Source organism: Hibiscus syriacus, unplaced genomic scaffold (assembly GCF_006381635.1).
Source record: "Hibiscus syriacus cultivar Baekdansim isolate YM2019G1 unplaced genomic scaffold, ASM638163v2 tig00110328_pilon, whole genome shotgun sequence".
In the NCBI taxonomy this organism is placed as follows: domain Eukaryota; kingdom Viridiplantae; phylum Streptophyta; class Magnoliopsida; order Malvales; family Malvaceae; genus Hibiscus; species Hibiscus syriacus.
In genome coordinates, this window is record NW_024062685.1 from 5,002,523 (window position 1) to 5,028,051 (window position 25,529).

Below are 25,529 nucleotides of genomic sequence, written 5' to 3' on the forward strand. Positions count from 1 at the left end.
TTTACTTTTACATAGATTTAGAACCGATGGATAAGTGAAAATAGATGATTGACATTAACAGTACAAAATTAGAAGATATTCACTGTAATTGTCCTAAATCTATGTAAAACTAAAGAGTTTTACAGTGTGTAAGTGGATTGCAACCCATATATATATATATAAGTTATGATTCACTTACACAATGTAAAACTCTTTAGTTTTATACAGATTAAAAAACGTTAGATGGGTAATAATAAATAACTGAGATTGACTCCTTGTTTTTTCCCCAGTAAATATATTCACATTTCCTACTTTTACTCTCATTTATATTTTTTTTTACTTATCCAACGATTTTAAATTTGTGTAAAACTAAAAGAGTTTTATATTGTGTAAGAGTATCTACCTCTCTCTCTCTCTATATATATATATATATATTATTTTGCTTGGATCTTATCTGCATAAGATATGATGCTGCGAATGCATCATGACTCAAATCTAATGTGCATGCTTTTCAGAGTTTCTTAATTGAACGAATCATGAAGTTCCTTGCTTCTAGATGCGCACCATTAATGAGCCGATTTTTCCTTTAATTTCTTTTTCTCAAAACTAAGATTTTGCTTCATTAAGAAAAGAAAGAAAATCTGTCATGCTATTATTAAATCAAAGCATGAGGGTTTTGAGACACGGCGCGTACAAAAGATACGATGCGAAAGAGAAAGTTGATGTGTGGGAGTTTGTACGTTTCTTTATTCTTTAGTTTACATATAAAATATTTGGTATAATATTATAGTATATTAAAAAGCTGTAAGAGTTTGTTTTGTCAGATTGCAAATGATGTTGGCCATCATGCATGTCATGAGATTATGACTTCAAAGAATTGCCCTTTTGTCGCATGCGTATGTATTCTTTCAGCAAACAAGGGATTGCACCTCGACACCATTAGATTGTAAGGATATGTACAGTTACAATTCCAATATCAATGTTTAAATCATACCTGTTTCGTTATTTTCTACAAGTTTAAGTGTAATATGAGCATATAGGTTTTTGGAAGAGTGAGTTAAAATCTGAGCATATAAGTTTAAATTGGGTTGCTATTTTATTCAAAAGATCTGAGGATAAGGAATTAAGCAAATTAGCATTGCTCTTATCGTATGAGAGAGCATAAAGTGTTGATTTATCTTCGAATATGGGCAGGTTTTGACTTGCGAAAGTGGGCTGCCCAGTAGGCATCAACCATAAAGTTGGCATAACTTCTCTCGGCGGAACCATGCCTCCATTGATTACATACAAATCAAGCACACCATATCAAAAGCACCATCCAGCATGCAAAAGATTCGTATAATATAAAGAAATCAGTCAATGTCACGTCGTACAACTTTTAAAAATATAATTTAGGACAAATTACACAAATAGTCCTCGACTATGGGGTGTTACTTTTTTGAGACCCTAGAGTATTAAAAATTATAAGTTGATCTATTGACTACATGCCATTACTTTGTTGAGTCCATCGACTATTAAAAGTAACAAAATGGTCATTTAATTGTTCATATGTTTCAAAATAGTTATTTTTGTTAAAAAAATTGATGGTTGTCGGAGTTGGACGTTAACATGTTGATTGTGATATAATAATCTTTTGAGATTCTGGATCAAATTTTATCATATCTCAGTCAATATGTTAACGTCTAGCTCATGCAACAGTCAATTTTTAACAGAAAAGGATGAGTTTGGAATATATGAATAGTTAGGTGACCATTTTGTAACTTTTAATACTCGAGGGACTCAACAAAGTAATATCCTATAGCCGGGAGATCGTTTTATAATTTTTAATAATCAAAGGACTCAACAAAGCAATATCTTATATTCAAAAATCGTTTGTGTACTTTACCCTATACTTTATTATAAAAGTAAATATTTTTTTTGAATAAGTAAATAAATTATTTTTAAACTTATAACTATGAATGCAAAAAAAATATTTTTATGATTACAACTGAAAAACTTGTAATACCCCAAAAATTTGAACAGTGACTAAAATGTAAGTTTTGAAAGTTTAGTGGCTAAAGTATAAACTTTTAAAAGTGTAGGGACTGAAATTTGTAATTTTTAAAAGTTATATATTTTAGCCCGTAAATGAACAATTTGGCCGAAAACAAGGATTTTAGTGGGAATCATATTTTTGGTACGAGATTTGTGTTAAAAGCTATTTATCAGTAAAGTTCAATAAATAATCGGATCGAGTTGAAATTTTATGAAAATTGGAAGGATGTTAGAAAAGGATTGGAAATATTATTTTCATATTTTATACCAGAGAAATTTTGCTCAGAACAGTGTAATGTTTCAGATTCGTCCGAACAGTGAAAATTTAGTGATTAAAATGAAATTTTAGAAAATTGAAGGGTCAAAATGAACAATTGAGAGATGAGAATTTTATAGCTGTTTTAATAATATTAAATTAGAGAAAAAAATGGCATGGATGAAAATAAAAGGATTCATTAAAGGCAATTTGGTCATTTTGCAAGAAATGAATTTTTAATTCATTTTTAATCTTTTAAATACAAGTGTAAAGGTTATTATATGCATAGAAAATTCAAGAAGTTCCTTCATGCTTTCTTCTTCCAGCCGTGGGTTATGTTTCAAGGTGAGAGAAAGTTTTTTTTTTGATCCATTTATGTTAGGAATTAAGGTTTGAACATGAAGGATAAGTCATCTACATGGAATCTTCTTTCATTTGACATAAATATTGTTATGGTTTATGTTTAAATTCATATTGAGTTGATGAAGGGGATGTTGATTTCTTGTGTTTTAGGGATTATGAAGAGTTAAGTATTTTAAAGAATTGGTCGTAAGAATTGATGAAGAATTTAAAGATGAAGTTAATGAAAACAGTTTAGATTTTGAATTTGGCAGTGAGTTTGAAAATTCACCAGAAATTCTATAAAACTTATTTGGAGGTGATTTTTATATATTATATTCTTATATTAATCTAGTTTTGTTTAAAATAAACGGGGATCAATTTCAATGTGTATAAAAATATATATGAATTTTTAACCGAAGAAATGTCAAAAAACGGGCAGCAGATTATGCATAAAATAGATTCTGTCAGTCAACTTTGAAAATTCACCATAAATTGTACATATTGAATTAGAAGGAGTTATTTATATGGATAGATTCGTATTCGAGTCTAGTTTTCAACGGAATAAATGGAATTAAATTTCAGTGAGTGTATCAATACAAAATATTGATTCTTTAAAGGTAGTGCAAGTTGTCTGAATATGAAAACTTTAGAATTTAAGTTGAAATGGATTAGAAGATGAAGAGTAATTTTTAAATGTAAAAGTACCATTTGGGTGAGTTAGAATAATTATGGAAATTTTATATATTTAATGGGAAATGATCATAATAGTGAAGATCTATTATGAAATTAAAAGAAAAGTTGAGTTTAATTCTGGAAAGAATTTAAAATATGTGGTTTGATTTTATAATTGGTAAAAGTTGAAGATCATGTTGGGAATAATTATTTGTGGAATTGAATAAGTGTTTTGAGAAATTTGAAGTTATAATGGAGTTATGAGTTAGGTTGATATCGATTTAGTTATCGATTTTATTTTATAGATTCTCAAATGTCAAAAATGAGCTTATGTTAGAACGATACTAATATGTAGTTTAAACATTTTGTGTTATAATTTGGTATTGTCATATTACAATAAAACTAGCAATCCGAACTATCTGAAAGGAAAGGACAAAGCTTGTGACTAGTATTATCGTATACAAGTTCTTAAGTGAGGCAAATGTGAGTACACTTTATTTATTTAATTATTTTGGTCGAGGACGACTTGCGATAAGTCAACCTCACCTTGTTTATTTCAAAGATATGAATTATGTTTTGATTATGAAATTATATCCATAATTTCTTTAATAAGTTTTATGAAAGTTTTTGGACATGAACTGTCCATGTCACATTTTAAGAATGTGAATTAAATATATTTTCGACTATAATATGATGTTTATCAAATGGTTAAGAAATGAACTAAAAGCCCAATGTATGTTATATTGAGAGTCAAAGGTACAATTGGCATTCCATGAGGTAGAGTGATTATCTGTTCTGATTTTAATATAATGTGATGTACCGGAGTGTACATTAGTGTATATATATTCTGATATGAATGCACTTGGTGTGCATATTATTATTTCCGATGTGATAGCACTATGTGTGCTTATCTGTTCCGACTGATGATCTGATATTTGTATTGCACACACTCGTCTGACTCACGTATCTTATTTTCTCTTAAAATATACTTTGGGCTATAAAAATGAAATAAGAAAGTTCTGAAAAGTATCTGACTACAAAGAATTATAAACTGATTATTCTGTCTGATCTGATTATTTATGATCTTGTGAATGTTATCAGATGATTATTTTTAGGTTTATGATAAAGTTCAACATGAAATATCTGGTTTGAATGTTCTGAAGAATTCCAGTCTGTTTTATTTTAACGATTTTATGTATTTTGATATTTTATTTAATTATTCTCACCTTTAGTATTACTGCCTCACTAAGTTATACTTAGCGCGTGATGATTTTCATGCGTAGGTTCTAGTAAGGATAAGTACGATCAGTAAGGAGCTATCAGAGCATCTTTTGGAAAGACATACATATCATCAGTATCAGTAAGACATCTATGATGTTTCTTTTGACTTATAGTGATATGTATAATTATGTCAGTAGTTTCTAATTATCGTATTTATTTTAAATAAATTGTAATATTAAACTAGAACTATTTTAGTTTATTTTACTTAGTTTAGTTTTATCGGTAACTATGCATGACAAGAATTTATTACATTATTATGTTTTTAAAAGGTTTTACGAAAAGACATGGTTTAGTAAAATTATTGAATAAATAATGAATTTATTTTCCCTATAATAAAGAAATAAATTATAATCCGAAATATACTTTAAAATAGATTTTTAAAGTTAGAACAAGAGTATTTTCAAATGAAACAAATTTTTAGGGAAATTTCAGTTCAGTAAATGTTTTCAGTTTGATGTGACATCTTTAACTCGTATATCGAGACATATACGGGTTAAAGGTGTTACAAAACTCATAAATGATATATATCTAGACTTAGAGCAAGATAATTTTGGACATGACTCGTATATATAATAAGAGTATTTTCTAATATTCTATCGTGATCATAAGGTAATACATGTTTAAAATCTTTTTAAATTATTAATAATAAATATATAAAACACAATTACCTTAATCTAAATATTTTAATAAAAACAATTCTTCATATTATCATCAAAATTACTTATGCTTAATAACCAAGGCCTAGGTCTTTGCAAACTCTACTTAAAACTCATTGGTAAATTTTAATATTTTATAATTATTTTTTACTTTTTATATTTTAAAGTTTTATTTTTGAATTTTTAATACTGTTTTATTTTCAGTAGATTTTTAATATATTAAAAAGTTTAACATTTTTTTAAAAAAATTAAATATTAAATAAGCTTACAAACATTTTATAAAAATTAATTAAGTTCTTAAACTCGACTAAAAAAATAATTTAACTCATATGTTACATCATCATTTACATATAGACTATCATATTAATATCATAGATCGTATCCACAATATCAAGATCAATGGTGATTTTCGTTGGTCAAAGAATAATATTAATGCAATTTAAATATTCCAAAGGATTAAATTGATATAACTCAAAATGAGGGAGAACATTATTAATGTAAGATGACTATGAAATTGAAGTCAATTCTTAAGTAAAATTTAAAATTTTCGATTATGAATATCTAATTAAGTAAAAAAAGATTAATTGATATTTTCTGATTCTTAATTAATTTTTACCAGTAAACCTTTCATTTTTCAATTGAAGTACAATTAAATATTTAAACCTATATACCCCCTCTCTTTTATCACATACATAAGAAAATAAAGAATAAAAAACAAGTAAGCTATCAGTCTATCGCTACTTGGTAGCTGGTGATGACAGTCCATTACGCATGCCAGGGCCTACGAGATTCGAACTCAAAAGTTAATATAACATTTAATGATTTTATAAGAAAACAGCATATCAATTAATATTAGGGTTTGAAATTTTAGGTTTATTAACAATATTTTTTAAAACATCAATTATTTATATTTTTAATCATTAATCCTAGTAGAAATAGCTTTTCTCCTGACGTTTTTTTTTTTATTTTTTTCATCGATTGTAATATTTAATCATCGATTTTTTTCTCTCCCCTTATAATCTAATCATTTTATTTTTTTAACAAATATTCTTTTTTCGTATAAAAATAGTAGATGGTTTTGTTTATATTTATACCATGTTTTTTATTTATTTTTATAACATGTATTTTTTTTATCAGGGTTATCATTGTCTTTTTAGATCTAAATAGTGCTTAATTGATTACTACAATGATTAAGCCTATAAAAGAACTGAACGTTCAACGAATCGTTCGTGAATCGTTTGATGGGAAGTTCATTTATGTTTGTTTATTTATTAAACAAACGAATATGAATAATATTTTGTGTTCGTTTAATTAAATGAACGAACATAAACAGAGGGCTCACGTTCGATAATATGTTCGTTCATTTATGTTCGTTTGTTTATGTTCGTTTGTTTGCGTTTATTTATGTTTAGCTCAATCTCTCTAGACCCATTTAAAATATTAAAGCCCAATAAATTTTAATCTGATACCCATAAATATTTTAAAATTCAATTAATTTTAAATACAAATAAAAAAGCTCAAAACAATTAAATAAAAGATAATCCTAAAATTGTTAGGAAAAAAAATATATTTTCATTTATGTTCGTTTACGTTCATTTATGTTCATTTATTGTGTACGTTTACGATCGTTTTGTTGTGTTCATTTACGTTCGTTTATTGTCTTCATTTATGTTCGTTTACATCCGTTCATTTATGTTCGTTCATTTGTGTTCGTTTATCATTTAAATGAATGAACATTAACGAACACGAACAAACTACATTCTTTAACGAACGAACACGAACAAGAAATTTTTCTTTCATTTATGTTCATTTGTTCAGTTAAAGTTAAACAAACGAACATGAACATACCTCGTTTGTGTTCGTTTACATGCCTAATATTGATCTATCTTGTTTTAGTATCTTGGACTAGATATTGATATACACCAATAATCATCCAGGATAATTTATATGTATTTTTTATGTTAGTATTAATAATATATTTTTATTGTTGACAATGATCTTTATTTGATTCTATCAATTGTTTGATTTATTTGATTGAAATTTTATATAATTTTTATTTTTAAGTAATTAATTTATATATTTTCAACAAATTTATCAAATTAAGTTGAAATAGTACAAAATCAAGATTGCTGAGGGATTCCAGGTCCTCAAATAGGTTTGATTGTCTCAAATATGTTTGATATAAATGGGCTGATTGTTGTTCACCTAAGAATCCTTCAATTAATGGTCCAAACTAATAAACCAAATATGGTATGGAGCAAAAAAGCTGCCCAGGCTGAATATATTTGATAATGTGTCGGTTCTTTTATTTTTGCAATGCTCCTGGTTTTATTTGATCTAACCAAGGAATTGATACTTGTTCGACACAACATTGGACGGGACAGTCCACACTCATGCAGACCACATTGCACTATCTATCAAACAACTGTCGCCAAACTCCACGAGTTCTGGTCCCAGCGGCTCTTCTCATTGCCGGTTGTGTAGCCGGATTCTTGACCTCCGGAGCTTTCAGGATCACTGGACTTTCATCGCTGTCGTGGATTGCGAATTTTGTCCGGGGCTTTATGTATCAGCATCTGCAGAATAGCAGCCAAGGAGGAAGGTACCGTGATGATATTGGCAAGACACATGAAGGTGGAAACAAGTCCGCGGATTAGGCTGATACATATGTACAACATATAATATTTAAGTCTCTGTGTTTATGAACTTGTGCTACTTGCTCTAAGTGGTTGTAACTTGTAAGCGCCACTCTGTTTTTAGATAAGAAAAATCGCTTATGATCGTTCCCTGTTTCATTTGACGTAATGTGTCTCACTCTGTATTAGACATCAATTTAACATGTAAACTGCACATCAAAATCGCTTTAGCTTAAACTGCTTTGATAGATGCTTAAATTTTACCAAACTTTTCTTCATATAAAAAATGGCACGATTTTTGTGCAGGTAAGCATGATTCAATATTCATGGAAAATAACCGAGGTCAGATGATGATGATAATAGGAAGCAAACTATACTCAACAAATTCAAAAAGAATACACTGGGAGGACAGCTACAAGTCATGAAACATTTAATTTATGAGCCGCTAGCTCCTCTTCATGCCAAGTCTGCCTAAATATTTAGTCACTTTACACGACAACAGCCATAATAACTCCTTCATTTTCTTGAAAGGAATGGCTTAACCGGCTCTACCACTACCTGGATTAAATGAAACTGAAAATCCAACATAAATCAAATTCGACACGCTAGTCGATGATTATATGTTTCATCTATCTTCCTGAGTTGCAGGTAGTTCTTACCCTGCCATCATATGATAGAGAAGCAAATATCCAAGGCTATCAATTACTCCAAGCAAGGCCTGACAACAGATTGTGCTTACATTTATTTCTTAAAACCATTGTATCAAACACATGTAGAGGTTAGGACTGATTACCGTACACATTATCTTCATAATCATTGTAAGAATTAAGCAATGGGTCAGCCAGTTGAGCTGGCCATTCAGCTATGCTGTTAACAAAACAAAATTAAAACAATAAAATACCAGTGAAGATCAACCAATAAAACACAAAGTTGTGCAATGCTCCAGACTAGAGCAACCTTTCAGAGGTTGCCTCATCTTCAGCGGATGTAGGAGCCGTCCACAAGTTTACAGTTGAGTCAGTGCCAGCACTCTGCAGAAGGGTAAATTCTTGTCAAGAATTTTCAAAATATACCAATAAACAAGAAGTTGCAGTTTATGTTATAGTGACTTAAAAATCTATGGATATTGCTATGCCTAGTTGATTCAGACGAATGTTCGTAAGAATCGTAACCAGTTTAATCCAAGACCCTAATTCCTATCCCTAAAAAACAATATTAAGATGAATGCTCAGAGAGAGAGAGAACCGGAATTAGCCCATCATACCCAGGGTTACAAGTTACAGCCCATGTCCTGCAAACAAAAACATCTCGCAATCAATGAACTTAAATACTCCCTTTTCTTTCTAGTGAAACCAACTCAGAACATAAACTCAAATGTTGGAGATTAACTATAAATCAATCGATTGAGAAAATAGGAAGAGTAACAGTAAAGTTGCTCAAAAATAAAAATAAAAAGACCGTTAAGAGGGCGTTTGGTTCGGGTATCTCACATTTCCGGAGGAATGAAATGTCATTCCCCCGTTTGGTTGGCAAACATTCCCAACCCTCTGTAATAAGTTATTCCCAACAATAGTATTTTGAGGGTATATTACCGAGAATATGATTACCCATTCCCTTAGGTATTGTTACATTTCCGGTATTTTGGACTAAAATGCCCTTAATTTTTTTCAAAAATATCATTTTCTGTTGTTGAATACAAAAAATTCTACGAAAGTTAAATTGCAAATTTATCCTTAAACTATTTTAGATTTACAAAAAATAGTTCATAATTAGAATTTTATATGAAGTTTAAGGGTTAAAATAAAATTTTAAACTTTCATTAAACCTATTTATCTTTTTAATTTGGTAAAAAATATATATAAATTTTCTGAATTTAATTTTTTTAAAGAAAATATATAAATTAATTATGGTAGAATTCAAATTGTTAAAAAAAATATATAATAAGGACAATTTGGTAAAATATACATTCTAATAATATTTTATTCATTTAACCAAACTCTGTAATCTTACATTTATGCTAAACAAACTAAACACAAAATACAACATTCTCAATAATCTTATTCCCGCCGGTAATTTAATTCTCGCTGATAATCTTACATTCCGTGAACCAAACGGACCTTAGATTACAAGTCAATTACGTGTGTCCAGGAAGCTCTTTGACAGGACTTTTGGGCTTTCTAAGATCCCATATATGTATCCTAGATTCATCTTCTGCAGTGACTTGTAATGGAAGTGACAATAATAATTTAGTATCGGCCAGTAGAAAAACCATCTCACTTAAATAGGTTTTTAGAGATATTTTTTGCGGCGTTTGTTTTTTTTATAAAAATTTTTAGCGGCGCTTAAAAATGTCGTTTATCTAAAAAAATCATTAAAACTTATTTTACTGTAATGCTCAAATCTTTAACAAACAATGCAAGTACTTCTTTGTTGTCGGTTTCGACGATAATATTTAACAAACAATTTAGACCTTAAAAACTGTTCCATAACTTTGTTTCAAATACTAGACAACAATTTACTGATTTGGAGAAGTCGAACACCCATCATTCTAAGTCGTCACGAAAAGTACCTCCTCAAGTAATCAAATCAGCATCCATTGTTTGTGCACCACCTACATTCAGCTTGATACAAACCATTGGAAGTAGCCATCCTCATCGTACACACTCTGATTGTTTCATCCAACGCCCGCAAATGGGTTGAAATTTAAAATATCATTAAGATATTATATAAGTATTTATGTATCAAGAAGAAATGATATAAAACGAAAAAATAAATACTACCGGAGATAAGAATTGTTAACTAGAGAACAAAGGTCCAGTGAAAAGTAATAAGGCCAGTGCGTTGAAATAAGCTTTGAATGTGGTAAAAACTGAAAACATACAAACCAATGAGATGCCAAGTACTCTACACGAGACGCACGTTTCACCTAAAAAGTAGTCCAAACGAGACGCACTGAAGCGCCAATTCCATCCAAAAGCAAGAATAGATAAAATCCAATTATTGTTTGCTTGTGCTGGGCTTTGAATTTTTTGTTGCACTGGGCCTTCTAGTTATTTGTTACCGATAATAATTAGTGTCCACCTGGCGCAGTCGTGGTTGCATGCAACTGGATGTATTTTATTAAGCCCAAGAAAACGAAGTAAAACTGGAAGACGCGAAAAGCTGACAAAAAGAGGAGACGAGAAGCGACCCGAGTGCGTCTAGATTCTTCTTGAAACAAATCTCTCTCCCAAACAAATCCACTTAGGTATCGTACAAAGCTGAACTAAGCTTACCTGAAAACGTCGCGATTTGGACCATTTGGTGAACCCTAAAAGCAACACCTCCATTTCCGGATACATTCGATTGCCTTTTTCATATACCACATCGGAATTCGCAGGTTCCTTCGGATTTTTCACTATACTGCATACTATTTAGGTTCGTGGCTTAGTGCCGTTGGTTCAATTGTTGTTGTTGTTGTTGTTGTTATGATTATTATTATCTATGTTTTTCGAAGTGAATCTACCGTTTTCTAGGGTTTGATTTGATGATTTCTTTTGTCTTAAATTATTTTGATCTAATTTGATTTCCCCTATGCTCTCCGATCCGATGATTGCTATGTAATTGCTTTGATTGATTTATGTTATCGTCGATTCTGATTTGTTGAATTTGGCATAACATCTTGTTTATTATCCATTTTGCGTTTTCTTTAGTTTTTGGTTCTAATTTTTAAAAGGAGAAAAATTGAAAGTATATTGGTATTGTATTTGGTTATGCAAACATGCACCTTAAATGTAGGAACATTTGACTTTTGTTGACCATGGCTAAAAGAATAGCTTGTATATCAGTGATATATAAGAAATGAAAATCTATCTTAATGATCAATCTCAATTAGATAAGATTCTAAAGCTGTGATATATAAGAAATGAAAATCTATCTTAATGCTCAATCTCAATTAGATAAGATTCTAAAGCTGTGATGAGCCAACTTCTTTTTTCTCATTTTTGAAGAGAGACTTCAATATTCATTTTATCATATCTTCTTAATAGTTCATGTTGCTAGACAACTAAATATTGTTGCCATTATAATCAGAGAAATTAACTAGACAATTGTTTTGTGACATTGAGTGCTGATCTGTTGTGACTTCAACCTCGTTAAGAGTTAATTACCTTTTAGCCAATGATATTTACTTGAGGAATTTGAACTAGTGGAAAATTCTGAATGGAAATGATATTGTTTTGCTGTTCTAGGCACTGGTAGCTGTTGAATTTCCATGGCAGATCAGCACTCTAATGAAGGTTCGAGTATGGGCAGCACTTCTGGGGAATCTTCTGATTCTATTGTAGAGCTAAGGATAAAGACTCTGGATTCACGAATTTTTAGTTTTCCTGTTGACAAAAATGTAAGTACTTGCTTCTAAGCATGAGCAATCTCATAAAGTTGCTGTCATTCAGTGCATCTTTAATTTTTTATGAAAATTGTTCCTTGTCAAGCCTTTAGCTGATACCTGTTACATTACACGGATGATTTCAGACACCAGTTTCATTGTTCAAGGAGAGAATAGCTAAGGAACTTGGTGTTCCAGTTGGTCAGCAACGGCTGATTTTCAGGGAAAGGTCTTAAAGGATGATCATCTCCTTTCTGAATATCGTATCCTGTCATTTATGTTGCCAGAGAACATCATGGCCTTAATTAAACTAGATATTTTCTAATTAAAAGATTTACCGTGCTGCAGGACTAATTATTAGTTTCTTAGATGGAATGTTCATTTGCAGAATTATCACAATTATATAATTTAAAGCATGACCTGTGCATGCAAGTTCAGATTTTTTTTTCTGGAAAGTTAGTAGATTGCTAGCGGTTGTAACTGTTACCTATTTACTTCATTGTCTAAAATGAGCATTAACTAAATGGCTTGAGTGCTTAGCATACAGCAACAACTATATTGTTTCGTAATCACTTCAAGTTATATGTCATAAATAACCAGAACTGGAAATTAGTTGTTGTAAGGCTTAATATAAAAATAAGTGCTCAAACTATACTCAAAATTGACTTTTGGTGCCTAAAGAATTTCTGTACAAATAGGTGGCTGACGTTTTCTCCATTACATTTTTAGGTGCATACCATTAAAAAAAAACGTTAAGTGTCACATGCCACGTTTAGATTTTAAAATATATTTTAAATAATTAAAAAATAAGCATAACACTTGTCATTTAATAATTTTTTAACGGTAGACACCTAAAATGTAACAGAAAAAATGTTAGGCACCTAAAAATGTAACAGAAAAAACTTTTGGCACCTATTTTTAACAAAAAAATCCTTTAGGCGCCAGAAGTCGGTTTTGAGTATAGTTTAGGCGCTTATTTTTTATTAAGCCTTGTTGTAACTACCAAAAAAAAAGGAAATCAAGATGCTTTTGTATCTACTTACTCAAGTTTGCTGTCTTGTTATAAGTTTCGTTTGTTGTGGTTCACTTTATACCATATATCCTTCACTAGTTTTTTAGATGTTGAGAATGAGCATACATTGCACTTAGTTGAAAGGCAGCCTGCCCAGTCACAGCCTTCATCTGATGCAAGTTCGGGAGAAGCAGATGGAAATAACAGTCATAGAGGTATTAATATATCCAGAGGTGCTTGTCTGGCTTTGAAATTCAGGGTGTTTTACTCATAGCTGTAGCTAACAAGATTGAATTGAACTATGAATGGCAGGAAATGATGCTTCTGCAGGGGTCCCTCGTAACCGAGTTGGACAGATTTCACATAGTGTGGTTCTTGGGACCTTTAATGTTGGAGATCAAGGTGATGGCAGTGCTCCAGACCTTAGTCGGGTGGGTACTTTCTCTCTTTTTTATTCTTTTTAATTCCGAAGTGTTTCAATTAACTTTTGATAATGTTGGTGAAGGGATGCTGATTATTAATTCATTATTTATCGCTTGGCTTTTAGGTTATTGGGGCTGTTTTAAATTCTTTTGGAGTTGGAGGCCAGGCTACTACTAATGGTACCATTACGCAGTCTTCAACCTCTGTGAGTATTGCTTGATTACAAATTTTTCTTTTCTTAAAGTTAACAAGTTAAATATGGCTTTGGGTTGCAGATGCTTATATTTCCCTCTAAGCTATGGGTTGGCAAATGCTTCAGCTTAAAATTATTAATTCTACTCAGATATTCTTATTTATAATGTTAAACCTAATGAGCATGCTAATGATTCAAATCTTGCGAAAATGGAAAAATTAGAAAAGAATGTGATGGCTTAAGGTTTTAACTTTTAAGTAATCATCAGTATTGCTTTTGGCTTCTCAAGGCGCTAGAAATATAGAACTCCCAAATTAATTGAATAATCAAAATAATGCATTCAGGCTCCTCAAGGAATTGAAACAAATGGAGGACATGCTGCTGGTGAGAACCAAGTAGGAAATCAGGCACTGTCTGGTCAATCATTTCAAGTTGCCCATCAAGTTATCCCAATTCCTTTGAGTGCAGCACAAGTATCTATGCCTTCACTTAATACGGTATAACAATTGAACTTATATATCTTCAGTGTCGGATCCAGAAATATTTTTGAGGGTGGTGGGCACACGTATGTTAATAACATAAGATTTTTGAACGGGGTGGACAGGTCACAAATAAAATTTCAGGGTGGGCAGCACCAATAAAAATAGTTAAATAACTGAATTTCTGTCCACCCTCGGGAAGTTGTGGATCCGCCACTGTTTATCTTTTAGCAAATTATAGTTTGAGTGTTGTTTAATTCCTCTCTTTTCTTTTTTCTCCAGCCAGTTCCCGATTCTTTATTTACTCTCTCCGAGTTTATGAGCCACATGGAGGCACATTCTCCTAATGGTGATACTACTCAAAACATTAAATCAAGTATTTGTTTGGAAATAGTTGCAACGACTAATTGCTACGGCATTATGTAGGTTATCAACCACACGCATCTACAACTAACATAAGGGAGCAACCAAGGGTTGTATTACCATCTGATGCACGAGGTTTGCCGACACCTGAAGCATTGAGCATCGTAATTCGACATGCAGTACGGCTTCTCAGCAGTCATGCTATTGGTGCATTGTCTGTAAGTGCTGTGCCTTTTCTGTTTTATGTATTTACTCTCTTTTTGAATTTTTTTAAGCCTTTTGTTGTTATTAAATGTTTAACCATATTCATTTTAAGGTTGATATGATATGCTGAATACTAGTTTCCTTCTATAATTCTAAAACTATTTTTCAGATTTGTGCTACAATCTGTGAGTTCTCTTTCACATGTAAAATTACTGGATCTCTGGTGAATTTTTTGTGCGTTATGATTACATCCATATTGAGGAAGCTAAATGAGAATTCTTTCAGTTATATGATTCAGTCATAATTTTCGTCTGATTCCATATTCTTTTTCTTTCTCCCTTTCAAGTTGAGAAATTTTCATCTGATTCTATCTCTTTTATACACTGCTTCTTTTGTAGCATATTGCCGGACGTTTAGAGCAAGAGAGGGATTCTTCTGATCCTACAGTGCGGGGGCAAATTCAAACAGAATCAGTACAAGCAGGTCTCACAATGCAGCATTTAGGTTCTCTTCTTTTAGAGCTTGGTCGAATCATGTTGACGCTGCGAATGGGACAGTCTCCTGTATGACCTGCATCCTCTTGCATCCATATTCCCAGTTCTCCTTGAATAATAACATGTCACTAAATAATTCATGCAATTCGCAGGCGGAATCTTCAGTTAATTCTGGACCTGCAGTTTATGTATCTTCTTCTGGGCCGAATCCTATTATGGTTCAGGTATGCTAAAAATTTGTTTACATTATATCAAGTTGTAAAATGACTGCTAATATACTCTATTTATATATGGTAATATGTAGATAGATTGATTGTCATAACTGCTGGTGGGCATTCAATCGAGTCAAGTCGAGTAAAAAAATTTTGAGTTATTCGAGTTGACGAGTCCTATTTTACAAGTCGAAGTTGACTTGGAGTCGAGTCGAGTTTATAAATTTGAGTCGAGTCAAGTCAAATTTTTGAGTTTCTGTTTAAATTTAATTGTAAATATTTATAATATTATGATTTCATTTGATTTCAATTTAAATGGTTTTTTTTATAACCATATAAAATACATTATATTTTTCCATATTTTTTCATATGTGATATACATATATCAGTCAAATTTGAGATACTTAACTCAAACTTAAAAATCAATCTACTAATTACTAAAAATATCAAGTTATTCGAGTTGTATTTTACAACTCGGTTTGAACTTGAAATTTTTTCGAGTCGAGTCAAGAGTTTATGAAATTACAACTCGAATTCAATTCAAGTCGAGTCGAAAAAATCGTTTTTTTAGTCGAGTTTTGCTAACCCATAACTGCTCTGAGCATGTTCTGTGTGATATGTGTTTTCTGTTGATTGTTATTCACCAGTAGCTAGATTGAAGAGTATGATATATGTTTGTATCAAGTATGTAAATACTGCAAACTCCTGCTAGTATATCCTATTCAAGTACGGTAGTATTTTTATATCCTGGTTTCCAGAACAAATCTGAGTGGTTCTTTCAACCATTGCAGATGTTTTCATGCTGTGTAATGTGCTCTTCTATTGGTTATTATTCATCAATGGCTAAATTGAACATATTGATTTTCATCTGGTCTCTCTAGGATCATATAACTTACTATAGAGATGTTCCTTGGAGCGGACATTTTAGCAGTTTGGATCTAAGTTACTTGTTAAAAATATGTATGCTCTTGAGACATAAAAGACAATTTTCTTTTAATGACTGAGAATTAACAGAAAGAGAAGTTAGGGTATGAAAGGGAGTTCTGAGATGTGAAGCTTTTAGTTTACAATTTCAACTTGTTATCGTTAATTGTATACATCATTGTATTTTTAGTACAGATTGTACTTCACCAGTTGGCTTGAGATGTGCTGAAACAACTATGGATGAACTTGCTTTGGTAACGTGTTATAATTTTCTTTAGGATCCTATTCATAATGCATGCATTGGTTGTTTATTTGCAGCCTTTCCCCCTTCAAACCAGATCCCTCTTTAGTGGTTCCCATTCTCCATCAAATCCTCTGGCTGCAGGTCCTGTTGGTGTTGGAAATCATGCACGGCACATAAATATCCACATACACCCTGGTGGGTAAAGAACTAAAGTCTGCAGCCAGGCCCTAATTTCCCTTTCTTAAACTGAAGTGACATTTTTATTTAATAACTGTCATTATCAGGCACCACACTGGCACCTGTGGTTTCAGCAGCTGGTAATAGAACAAGCACTGGGGAAGGAATGCAAGGGCAGCGTGGTAACAATGCTGGTTCTGGTTTGGTACGGGTTCTTCCTGTGCAAAACAATATTGTTGAAGCTGACCAAGCACATGCTACTGGTGCAATGTCCAGTGCAGCACAGTCTGTACCCACTGAGTCATCAGTATCCTCTGTTGTTGATGAACTCAATTCAAGAATTAGAAACCTAGTTAGTACACAGGGACATAATCAGGCTGCATCAGGTAGATGGAAGTTAGTTTTCAGATTCTAATAACTAAATTGCTGTTCATATTATATCTCCGGTATTTAGTGGTTAAAGCGGAATCGTGGAATTCATGTTTGTATCTGCTTCAGGTAGTCAGCAACCCAATAATATTGCTTCTAGTGGAGCTGGGGGTTCTACTGTTTCTTTACATGCAAACCTTGAAACTGAAGAACCGAAGGTGTGCATTATTCACAATAAAATGATCTCAGTTAGGAACTATCCGTTTAGTGTCTCTGACCACTACTATGTTGATGTTAATATTCAGTCACAAAGTCAACACGCTGAAGGAAGTAACAATAATACGGAGAGCAGTGAGAATTCAAAGGATGCATCAAATGACACTGTTGGATGTTCTCCTAGCTCAAGTGGAGAAGGAAGTGCTATCAAATCCAGCGAGGAAAATGCCAAGCCTGTACCACTTGGATTGGGGTTGGGGGGTTTGGAACGTAAGGTGTGATAAATTTCTTTATTCTACATCCAATTATGTTACTTTTATCGAAAATGATCATATAATATCATTCTGGACAGAGACTAGTAAAACCAACCAAATCATCTTCCCCAGCTGGTGATAGTGGAACAACTAGTTCTGCTATTGATCAAAACCTGAGTGCTAGAACAACTGGTCAACAGATTTTGCAGTCACTTGCATCTCGGAGCTCGTCTGTGAACAGGGTAGATCCTTCCTCAGGTAATCCAGGTGTTCAGAGTAGTAGGTTGTCAGGAGTGCAGGGTTCTGTTGATCAATCAGGGGCTGCTATTGCTGTCTCACAAGTTCTTCAAAATCCTGCACTAAATGGCCTATTGGCTGGGTTCTCAGAGCAAACTGGTGTTGGTTCACCGAATGATCTTAGGAACATGCTGCAGCAACTTACTCAAAGTCCACAAATCATGAACACTGTTAGTCAACTAGCTCAGCAGGTTGATAGCCAGGATATTGAAAACATGTTTTCAGGTATTGGAGGAGGCCAAAGTGGTGGTATTGATCTGTCGCAGATGGTCCAACAAATGATGCCTATTGTTACTCAGGCTCTTGGTCGTGGGCCAGGTGCACCTTTGCCATTTTCTGCTGTAGAACCTAAATTCAGGTATAATGTGATGGGGGAGGTCTTACTGCTGCTGATAAAACTTCGGTTTTTTAATACATATAATTTAGATTTTTAAGGTGGTTTGCGTGTGTGTATACACTGACATGGACTGTTGTGCTATCTGCTGTTTCTTCCAGGATGATATTCAACAAACGGCACGGAGGATTGAGCAATCTAGTCTACCAGGTAATGTCTTCCACGCTGTTGCCGAAAATGCAGTTCAAGTATATGGTGAAGAGAGGAATGCTGAAGAACTTCTGAATGAGTTGTGTGGTGATGAAGGTCTTGCCAAGGTCAGTTGTCTGGCTATGAGATATTTGCCTTGGATTTATTGGGTTTCTTACCACTCAAAGCAGCTAGAGTTTTAAGTGCTTCCGTTATGTTGAGAAATAAATTGTCTCAAGCAATACTATGTTTTTAACTGCCTAATTTTTCAGGTTTTTTTTGGGTACAGAAACTCAATGTTTTCTAACATTTTCAGGAATACACAGAGATGCTACAGCAGGACCTACGTCAAAGATTTCAGGATAAATCTGATGAGAAGGACAACTCTAGCTGTTGATTCTTAGAGGTCAAATTGCTGTGCTCTGCTCTGAAAGTTGTGCGGCTAATCACTTTCACTCTGTGCTGGTGTCATTTCTTACCCATATTGCATTTGTAAACTCAGGTTTCTGGGAAGATTGATACGCCCTTTGATCTATATTTGTTTGTTGTACTCTCTGTTTTATTGTTTATCAAATTGAAATTATCATGATAATTATATATTTTGTTATCAGGCCTTTAGCATTTCACTTTAGGCTGGCTTCTTAGATATGAAAATGCCATTATCACTTTTTCTAACCAGCCATCCTCTATCAACTTGAGATCAAATGCTCTAGTCATGCTCAGTGGGTGACTGGGTGATTGAATAATTTGAGCTGCTACATGGCTGTTCTTTATTCAGCTTTCGTTTCGATTATCATGATAGATAAGTTAATTAATATGGTTCCTTTGTTGTCATTCGAATCAAAATCTGGAGTGGGTACTTCGTGGACATTGTTTTAGTGGTCCATATAACAAGCACGTTCTATATGATTGTAGAATGAGCAGGGTGATGAATTCGTATGTTAAGTTACATCATAAACTATATAGGCTTTTATTGCTAATCTAAAGGGTATTTGAAACGCGACATGGTGAGACATGCTGTATTAATAACTTGATAAAATTGAAGATATGACCTTTATATTAGCTGAAATGATATCTTGGGAAAAATTATTTTTTTGACAAACTTAAGAAACAGTATAATAGTATTAGTTCTCGACTTCTTGTGAGATAGCCGCAATCACCGTTTCTGCTGCAGTCGACATATGCACTAACCGAACTGTCAAAGTTGCATGTGTGTTGTTGGAATCGTCGCGATTTTATTGTTATACAAACTTCACAGCTAATGCTATCCTGGCTGTACGGTAAGAACATGACATGCCCACAAATTTCGGGTTGGTTGGACCTACGAGACTGCAGCATTTCCTAACCTTTATATGAGGAAATAAATGTAAATAATCAATATTTGTTATCATATCTAAAGTTGCTCTTGAAATCTAATTTTAAAGCGCTTGAAACTGTGGGTTAAGTTAAATGAATGCTGTTGGGCTTAGCGTGGTGCGAGTGATTTTCGTCAGTGGTATGTGTTTTATTAGGCTCTTGGCGCCTTTTCAAATTGCAATGATGGCACATGCTACAGAGACTGAGCTCTAGGACGTGGGGACATTGCTTTGCCTCGTTTCATGACTATTCATTTTTGGCCTCGTCAACACTATTTTACCGACAATGCTAGTGCCAATGGAGATGTCAATTGTGTACGTCTAGGTTAGATTGAATTCGATTTTTTTTTTTAATTTGGTTTATTTGAATTTCATTTTGAGTTAATTTTTAGAACTGAAATTGATAATTTTCTTATTGAATAAAACTTGGAACGATTTAGATTTTAATGTTTTAGATTGACTTTTTGTGTTGTCACCTTGTACTTTTGGAAGTTCTAACATCAAAATTACTTGATTACAAGTTGATAAAAAAAATGGAGGAGAAAACAAAGGCGATTTGATATAACTAACACCGTTTATCCTTAATATTTTTTATCTAATATCGTTTGATCAATATTTCTCGAAGTAACATCCTTTTGGCTGAGGTAACACAAAGGCGCATCTTTGGGGACGCGATTTATTTGGGTTTATACTGAGTCGGATGCCACGCGGGTAAGGCGCATCCCTTGGGACGCACTTTACACGGGGTTTTGCTGAGTCGTATGCCACACTGTTATTTTTTTTAATAAAGATTTACTTTTTATTGTTATTATAAATTATTAATATATTATGTAAAGTGTTTTGGTTATAATTTAAGAATTATCGAATGTATTTTTTAAATGTGTGTTAAAGGTGAAGTGAATTTATGTTAAAGTGTTATATGTTTCATGAACTTTGGCATTCGCCCATTCCACTCGATATTAATCGGATGGAACTATGCGGTGTTCGACTCTCGGACAATGGAACAATATATGAAAACCAGCTTTGATCGTATTGTATTTCTCGAAAAAATGTATGAAATTATAATATTACACGTATGGTTATTTATCTATTATTTTTTTCTATTTTGATTATCGATATATTAATTTTATGACTTAATTATTTAAATGTGTGTTAAAGGTGAAGTGAATTTATGTTAAAGTGTTATATGTTTCATGAACTTTGGCATTCGCCCATTCCACGCGATATTAATCGGATGGAACTATACGGTGTTCGACTCTCGGACAATGGAACAATATATGAAAACCAGCTTTGATCGTATTGTATTTCTCGAAAAATGTATGAAATTATAATATTACACATATGGTTATTTATCTATTATTTTTTTCTATTTTGATTATCGATATATTAATTTTATGACTTAATTATTTAAATGTTATCAATCAAGTCATCTGTTGTCAAAATTTAACGAAAATATATATGCATCAGTTAATTAAATTAGTATAATTACGCATTTAATCTTCAATACTTACACATTTATAAATTTAGTGTTAATGTTAATTTAATTTAATAAATTTAATCATCCAATCAGAACATGAAATGTGTCATCGTATACATAAAGTTTTTTTTCTAACTTTTAATTTGTTTAATTTAATATTTTTCTCTAATTAAAAGGTGGAATTATTATAATATTTAAAATTAATAATAAATTTTTTATAATAATTAATAATTATTATTATTAAATAATTATAATTAATCATTTAAAAAATTACCAATAAAAAATAATTTATATACTATTAACCAAATATCATAAAATAATTTTTAAATTCAAAATTCAAAAAATAATTTATTTAGGTGTACATACATTGAGAATTATAGAAAATGCAATTACATTTAAATATTATAAACAAAAACATTCATTGAAATAGAATATTAATTACATAAGGGTTAACGGTTATGTGATGATAACAGACCTGGATATTTTTTTCTATTATGTCCGATGTTTCTGCAATGGCCACATGTTTTTTGTTATGTTGACTTCTCCCAAATATCCATATCACAAAGTATTCTAGTGGATTTTGGACGACCTGAGTCCCTCAATAGCAACGAATCTGGTACAATTGTAAGCCAAGTTTGAATCTCATCTGGGTCTCTTTCGTTACCTATGAGTGGAAACTCAAATTCATATACCTTGAATACTTGTGAAAGTTGGTATACGGGGTCAACATAATTTTTGTAGTTCAAATGCGAATATGAGCAAGCAACAATGACATGAGAGCATAGATATTTGAGTGCTTGAAAGAAACCACAATCACACAACCTTTCTCGCAGATTAACTCTGAAAGAGTTAGCTTCAATCCCTTGCAGCGGACGTGGCATTTTGGTTACACAAAACAATTCACGGGTGCGAGAAAAATTTGTAACCAACATCCCATTTGATGCATCAACTTTTTTCTGTAAATCAGCTACTAGTCTTGGGTGGTAAATATGGTTGTTTTGCATCCAAGTAATAGCTTGTCCACCGAACTTTGCAAAGAATTGACCTAAATGAAAATAAGTCGTTTTGACCAACACCGTGACTGGTAAATGACGTGCCCCCTTTAAGGTTAAATTTATTGCTTCAGCCAAGATTATTGTCATATGACCATAGTGATACCCCCGCCATACGCATTTGTCCACATTTCTTTGCTGATATCCATAATGTACTTGCATCCCTTCTTATTTTTTCCAAACAACTCTTGTAGCATAGACTCAAACCTTTGAGGTAAAAGTTCGTAACCTAAGTCATTAGGAATATGTAATAGTTAATATGAAGTATAAATAAGTAATACGAAAATGATTGAAAAATTGGAAAAAAGTAGCATACTCATGCGCTCGATTAACTGACGTTCATCGTTCTTATTGTATTTTCCGTAATAGTTTGCAGCAATATGACGGATACAATTACGATGTTGAACATGTGGAGTTCTCCAAATTATACCCAAAGAGTTCATTGTTGCTTTTATCCCGGCTCCTCGGTCTGAAATAATGCATACTCGTTCCCTTGTGACAACATATAAACGTAAATTTTTAATGAAAAAAGCCCAAGACTCAGTGTCTTCTCCTTGAACGAGGGAAAACGCAACATGAAGAATATTGCGGTTACCATCCTGGACCACAACCAATAATAAAACTTGTTTGCATTTCCCATACAAGAAAGTACCATCAATTTGGATAACTGGTTTACAATACTTCACTGCATTAATACACTGAGGGTAAGTCCAAAAGACACGGTAGAATTGGCATCGATCACGAACCACTCGATCATTCACGTAATGATGTTGAATTTCGAACTCAACAATTGTCTCGGGATTAAGTCTTTGCACAACATGAAACCAACTGGGCAGCTCGTTGTAAGAGGAATCCCATTCGCCATGAAGTTTGCAAATGACATTCTGTTTTGCCAACCAAGCTTTTTTATAGGAGACAGTGTAACCATATTATGACTGTATAGCAGAAATCAACACTGCAACAACTATATGAGAGCTTTGCTTCACAAAGGGCATGATTGCTTGGCAAATAATGTTGAAGTCCAAGTTAGGATGATCCTGGTTTATACCTTTTGCACAACATGTATGAGGATCGTTGTATCTAGTTAGTTCCCATAAGTTGTTATTCCTCTTCCTCTTTGATACAAGGACCATCCATTGACATCCGTTGTCACATTGGACACAGTAGCAAACATATTTCTCCATAGTAGATCCATCAAATCGGGACTGAACTGAGTTACGAATATTGTAACTCTTTATTGCCATCATTGATTCATCTTTCGATGTGAACTCCGTTCCAATATGTAAATCACCGTCATTGACTAATGACTGAAGTCTATAGTTGTTAATATCATGGAGATCCAGAAATTCAGGCTCGTATATTGCATCATAATCAGCCCCATACATATGTGCAAGAAGTTCGGATGGTGTTGTATTTATCAGAACGTCATCCTCATCATCATCATAATGTACATTAAACTGTGGCGAGTCAGGTTCAACGAATAATCCCGTTTCAGCACCATCTGCACTTGGCTCCCGATGAGGTTCTTCTGGTGGAGATGAGGTTCCTCATATAATCCAATGTTGAGGTCAAAGAAGTTGTCACTTACGTATCCTCCCTTTGAACTTGATGACATTGTATCATGTGGGATGTGAACAAACTACCGTCTGGATGAGCTTTCCATGTGTAAGTCGAAAGTAGGGGCAGATGAATATCTGCCCCTTGAAATATAAGAGATGTTGCCATATGAATTATTGGTGAAGCCACGTGGGTTGAGATCATAAGCAGTTGTTGATGAATGTCTTCCTATTGAACTTGATGGCATGGCATCTGGCGTTGGATTCGCTATTAATGATGTCAAATCATTATAGATCAGTTGAGTCAGGCTATCAACTTGATCAGCTTGATATGCAATGCCAAAGTGAGAGGAATATGAGACACCACGAGGAGTACAAACCTCGATAAAAGTGGCATATTTTCAATAAGAGACTGTTAACTTCCCATATGAGCATCAACCATAATAGAAACATCATCATCGTTGGAAAGCTGAAATGATGTATATATGAGTGGAACAAGTTCAGTAGGAAATCTATACTAAAGTGAAGATAGTATTCTCCGGCCTGCTACACGAATCTTTAACAAAATTTTTGTGATTAACTCTTCAAGAGTGATGTTTCTCTTCAAGGTTAATGGGATATAATGATATGATTCAAAAACAACCCCCTTCAGCTTCCTTAATAAAACAATAACAGAAAGACAACTAATTTCAGAGAATAGAGGATTGAGATTTTGAGAATTAGGAGTTTTAGATTTTGAAAGGTTTGAATCGAAGTGTGTTTTGAAAGTTTGTAAAATGTTGCATATAAGAATGTCTATAAATGGGGTACTATTCACGTGAAGGCGCGTTTCTGGGGGCGCACCTTCTATTATTTTGTTAGAAAACATGTTATCATTGTCCTATTATGTCACTCATGTCACCCGGGGGCACTATTCATTGATGCCTTATTATGGTTGAGGGGACGGTGAAAGCGCGTTTCCGGGGGGTGCCTTCCATTATTTTGTCAAAGAACATATTATCATTGCCCTATTATGTCACTTATGTCCCTGGGCACTATTTATTGATGCCCTATTATGGTTGAAGGGACAGTGAAAGCGCGTTTCCGGGGACGCGTCTTCCATTATTTTCTCAGAGAACATGTTATTATTGCCCTATTATGTCACTCATGTCCCCCGAGGCACTATTCATTGATGCCCTATTATAGTTAAGGGGACTGTGAAAGCGCGTTTCCGGGGGGCGCCTTCCATTATTTTGTCATAAAACATGTTATCATTGCCCTATTATGTCACTCATGTCCCCTGAGGCACTATTCATTAATGCCCTATTATGATTGAGAGGACGGTGAAAGCACGTTTCCGGGGGGGCCTTCCATTATTTTGTCAGAGAACATGTTATCATTGCCCTATTATGTCACTCGTGTCCCCTGGGGCACTATTTATTGATGCCCTATTATGGTTGAGGGGACGGTGAAAGCGCGTTTCCGGGGGCGCTCCTTTAATTAT

General features: G+C 33.0%; 1 long non-coding RNA gene and 1 pseudogene across 1 annotated transcript; one reads left to right on the forward strand and one right to left on the reverse strand.

The window, feature by feature from the left end:
• Positions 1-8,678: 8,678 nt before the first annotated feature.
• Positions 8,679-9,150, reverse strand: LOC120118524. Its single transcript, XR_005515758.1, has 3 exons — positions 9,102-9,150; positions 8,814-8,887; positions 8,679-8,723 (listed from the first exon to the last, which is right to left on the reverse strand). It is a non-coding gene; the product is annotated as an uncharacterized LOC120118524 (long non-coding RNA).
• A 1,875-nt stretch (positions 9,151-11,025) lies between these two features.
• On the forward strand, positions 11,026-19,213 carry LOC120118523 (annotated as a pseudogene).
• Positions 19,214-25,529: the final 6,316 nt, after the last annotated feature.